This window comes from Triticum dicoccoides, chromosome 6A, assembly GCF_002162155.2.
Source record: "Triticum dicoccoides isolate Atlit2015 ecotype Zavitan chromosome 6A, WEW_v2.0, whole genome shotgun sequence".
Lineage (NCBI taxonomy): Eukaryota > Viridiplantae > Streptophyta > Magnoliopsida > Poales > Poaceae > Triticum > Triticum dicoccoides.
Window position 1 is genome coordinate 82,286,042 of NC_041390.1, and position 5,364 is coordinate 82,291,405.

Below are 5,364 nucleotides of genomic sequence, written 5' to 3' on the forward strand. Positions count from 1 at the left end.
GTCCCCGCCCCCGCCGCCGTGGCCGTGGCCGCGGCCCGCCCCGCCCCGCCATCGTCGTGGCCGTTGAGAGAGTCCTGGATTAGGGGGTCCTCGGACAGCCGGACTATATCCCTTGGCCGGACTGTTGGATTATGAATATACAAGATTGAAAACTTCGTCCCGTGTCCGGATGGGACTCTCCTTTGCGTGGAAGGCAAACTTGGCGATTCGGATATGTAGATCTCCTCCCATGTAACCGACTCTGTGTAACCCTAGCTCCCTCCGATGTCTATATAAACTGGAGGGTTTAGTGCGTAGGACAACAACAATCATACCATAGGCTAGCTTCTAGGGTTTAGCCTCTCCGATCTCGTGGTAGATCAACTCTTGTAATACTCATATCATCAAGATCAATCAAGTAGGAAATAGGGTATTACCTTCATCGAGTGGGCCCAAACCTAGGTAAACATTGTGTCCCCCGCCTCCTATTACCATCCGTGTTAGACGCCCAGTTCGGGACCCCCTACCCGAGATCCGCCGGTTTTGACACCGACATTGCTGCTTTCATTGAGAGTTCCACTGTGCCATCACAATCAAGGCTTGATGGCTCCTTCGATCATCGGCAACGATGCAATCCAAGGTGAGGTTTTCCTCCCTGGATAGATCTTCGTATTCGGCGGCTTTGTACTGCGGGCCAACTCGCTTGGCCATCTGCAGCAGATCGAGAGCTACGCCCCTGGCCATCAGGTCAGGTTTGGAAGCTTGAACTATACCGCCGACATCCGCGGAGACTTGATCTTCGACGGATTCGAACCCATGTCAGGTACGCCGCACAGTCATGATGAGCATGATTTAACTCTGCCATCGGATAGTGTTCGGGAGATCACACCTGTAACTACTCCGACCCTCAATCCGGAAGAGATCGCGCCGTCCGAGGACGGGTGGATGGACCCTACCATGGAGGCCACACACTCAGCGGCGATAGAGCCGAATACTGACTCCACCTCCTATGAGACCTGTGTTGCCGGACACTCGGATTCGTCCTCGGCCACAGACCCCGAACCGCTCGTGTCCGTGCCCATTCAATCTGATTGGACACCGATCATGGAGTTCACCTCCGCGGATATCTTTCAGCACTCGTCCCTAGGCGACATGCTAAACTCATTACGGTCTCTCTCCTTGTCAGGAGACCCTTGGCCGAACTATGTCCGGCTCGAGTAGGAAGCGGACGGCGAAGAAATTCGTTCCCCACCCACCACCCATTTAATAGCCACTGTCGACGACCTAACCGACATGCTCGACTTCGACTCCGAAGGCATCGACGGTATGGACGACGATGCGGGAGACAAACATGAACCACCGCCCACAGGGCGTTGGACGGCCACCTCATCGTATGATATATACATGGTGGACACCCCTAAAGAAAGAGATGGCAACAAGGCAACGGAGGATAATCCCCCCGAGAAGCAATCCAAGAAGCCGCGTCATCGGCGCCGCTCTAAGCCCCGCCATAGCAAAAACAGCGATACCGGCACAGCAGACAATAACGCTGCAAATAGTGCCGAAGAGGAAGACAATCCCCTCCAGCCAGGCTTTGAGCAGGAGGATGGGCAAGCCAGCCCCAAGGAACAGGCAGCAGACGGAGAATTAGAAGATGACAATTACATGCCTCTCTCCGCAGATGAGGTGAGCCTCGGCGACGAAGAATTTATCATGCCTGAGGATCCCGTCGAGCAGGAGCGCTTCAAGCGCCGGCTTATTGCCACAGCAAAAAGCCTGAAGAAAAAGCAACAACAACTTCAAGCTAAGCAAGATCTGCTAGCAGATAGATGGACTGAAGTCCTGGCAGCCGAGGAACATGAACTCGAGCGCCCAATCAAAAGTTTCCCAAAGCGCATGTTGCTACCCCGGCTTGAAGAGGAAGCATTAAGGCCCGCGCTTCCAGCGTATGATGCGGCAGACCGGCCACCTAGTGGCCGCGACAAAGTGGCATATAAGCCCAAAGTCCAGCCCGCACCCCGCTGCCAGTCAAACAAAAACAGCAAGGCCCAGGGTAACACGCAGGACCTGCGAGACGCATTGGAAAACAAAGCAGGACACAAAAGATCGATCTTTGGATCACGATGGCGTGCCCCAACACCTGACGACGACCGTCATGCCGGATATACCAAAAACAAACCCGGCCGGGCCGAACACAGCAGAGAAGACTCGTACGAACTGCGTTGTGACATAGCCTGACATAGAAGCGCCGCACACCCCCTATGCTTCACTGATGAGGTAATGGATCATGAATTCCCAGAAGGGTTCAAACCCATGAATATTGAATCATACGATGGTACTACTGACCCCACGGTATGGATAGAGGATTTCCTCCTCCACATTCACATGGCTCGAGGGGATGATCTACACGCCATCAAGTACCTCCCGTTAAAACTCAAAGGACCAACTCGACATTGGCTAAATAGCTTGCCAGCAAACTCCATCGAAAGTTGGGAGAACCCGGCAGACGCATTCCTGGACAACTTCCAGGGCACTTACGTGCGACCACCGGATGCTGATGATTTAAGCCACATAACACAACAACCCGGAGAGTCAGCCAGGAAATCTTGGACTCGGTTCCTAACCAAAAAGAACCAAATTGTGGACCGTCCGGATGCCGAAGCCGTAGCGGCCTTTAAACATAACATCTGTGACGAGTGGCTCGCCAGATATCTCGGCCAAGAGAAGCCAAAGTCCATGGCAGCCCTCACAACACTCATGACCCGCTTCTGCGCGGGCGAGGATAGCTGGTTGGCCCATAGCAACAACACAGCAAGCAACCCTGGCACATCGGAGGCCAGAGCAGCAATGGGGCCAAGAGAAGCCAAAGTCCATGGCAGCCCTCGCAACACTCATGACCCGCTTCTGCGCGGGCGAGGATAGCTGGTTGGCCCGTAGCAACAACACAGCAAGCAACCCTGGCATATCGAAGGCCAGAGACAGCAACGGCAAGCCACGTCGCAACAGATACAAGCGCCGCAACAACGGCGATAACGTCGAAGACACGACAGTCAATGCCAGATTCAGTGGCTCTAAATCCGGTCAGCGGAAAAAGGCGTTCAAAAGAAACAATCCGGGCCCATCCAGTTTGGACCGCATACTCGACCGCTTGTGTCAAATTCACGGCACCCCTGATAAGCCAGCCAACCACACCAACAGAGAATGCTGGGTGTTCCAACAGGCTGGCAAGTTGAATGCCGAAAGCAAGGAAAAGGGGCTGCATAGCAACGACGAGGAGGAGCCCCGGCCGCCGAACACAGGGGGACAGAAGAAATTTCCTCCCTAAGTGAAAACGGTGAACATGATATACGCAACCCATATCCCCAAGTGGGAACGAAAGCATGCACTCAGGGACGTCTACGCGATGGAGCCAGTCGCCCCGAAGTTCAATCCATGGTCTTCTTGTCCGATCACTTTTGATCGCAGGGACCACCCCAATAGTATCCGTTATGGCGGTTCTGCCACATTGGTCCTCGATCCTATCATTGACGGATTCCACCTCACTCGATTCCTTATGGACGGTGGCAGCAGCCTGAACTTGCTTTATCAGGATACGGTGCGCAAAATGGGCATCGACCCCTTGAGGATCAAACCCACAAAAACCACCTTCAAAGGTGTCATACCAGGTGTAGAGGCCTGTTGCATGGGCTCAATCACACTGGAAGTGGTCTTCGGATCTCCGGATAACTTCCGAAGCGAAGAGTTAATCTTCAATATCTTCCCCTTCCGCAGTGGCTATCACGCATTACTCGGATGAATGCATTCGCTAGATTCAATGCGGTACCGCATTATGCATACCTCAAGCTCAAGATGCCAGGACCTCGCAGGGTTATAATAGTTAACGGAAGCACATAATGCTCGCTCCGCACGGAGGAGCACACTGCGGCCCTTGCAGCAGAAATACAAAGCAGCCTTTTGAGGCAAACAACCAGTTCGGCGACAAGGTCCATAGACACATTCAAGCGAGTCCGCAATAACCTGCAATAAAATCCCCAGGCGCGTTCAGAGCTCGCCTAGCAATTCGACCTCCATCCTAGTCCCAGTCAAGCGACGAAATTTACGCCGTGCGTACATAACTACGCACTAAAGATACCATGGGTATAGGCGGAGGCACGGCTATGGCACGTCCCACAACGCGGTTCAACCGCCTCAGGACCAGTATATCTATATCATTCTCTTCCTTTCAGGACCCTATTCTCTGGAGGCCCTCTCCGATAGCTAGATCATTGGACCCATTACGGGAGGGAAACACCAAGGGAGCAAGAAGCTTTGACGTACAAGGGAATACCCAGGTGGTTTCTCATACCGATCGTTATACCTATTTTACTTACCCGTACGCAGCTCGCCCTTAGATCGGACATGTCAGATAGTCCTATTTTTTGCTTATTGTACTACTTATACACATACGCTTTGACGTATCCTATAAATAACAATGCACAACGTCAGCTTATTATTACATTTCTTCCCTGCACATAACACGGCAAGAAAAGTCCGAACACTTTCGACAGTGCGGCACCCCGAACTTATATCATTATATGCATCAGCTACGAATCATGTCTTGGGTCAATAGTTGGGTTTGCCCGGCTCCCATGTTTTGGTGCCTTACGTTCCGCTATATCAGCTAAGGTAGCACTAGAAGAACTACTGCGATTGTGTCCCGGTTCTTCCGGACGAGCACCTCAGTAGAGAAAGCCGAAAACTGACTGTCATGATGCGGCGAGAGCTAGTCACTGTTCAAGAGGTCCCAAATCCCTAAAGATTTTTCCCACTTCAGGCGAGGAGTCGACCTTGTCCAATTTAGGCGTTCATAGCACCCCAAGTTCGGCCTTCCGAATACTAGGGGCTTCGCCAAAATTTAAAATTGTAGACTTCTATGGCTAAGTGACAACGATAAAGCCTTATAGTCTGATTGCCTGGTTCGTTGTGCTGAACACCTCCTTCGAACGACCCAAAACTGGGATAAAGAGTGATCAGATTTATCTCGAACACCTCAGTACTAGCTACATGGGGGCAGAAGCCGACGACTGGCCAACTCTCAGATTTTATAAACAGCCACACAGAAGGTAATATTTTAAATCAACAAGTGTTATATATCGCAAACGAACTCGTTTTCATATTACAAGATCGCATGAGTACATTCATTCAAATATTACATCCTTAGAACATTCCTCTGCCATAAGAAGGGCACCCTTCAGGATGCTGTCATAATAATTTTCAGGGCGGCGATGCTCCTTGCCCTCCGGCAGCCCCTCCTTCACCAGCTTCTCGGCGTCCATCTTCGCCCAGTGCACTTTTGCTCAGGCAAAAGCCCTGCGCACAACCTCAATGCAGACGGACCGCTTTATG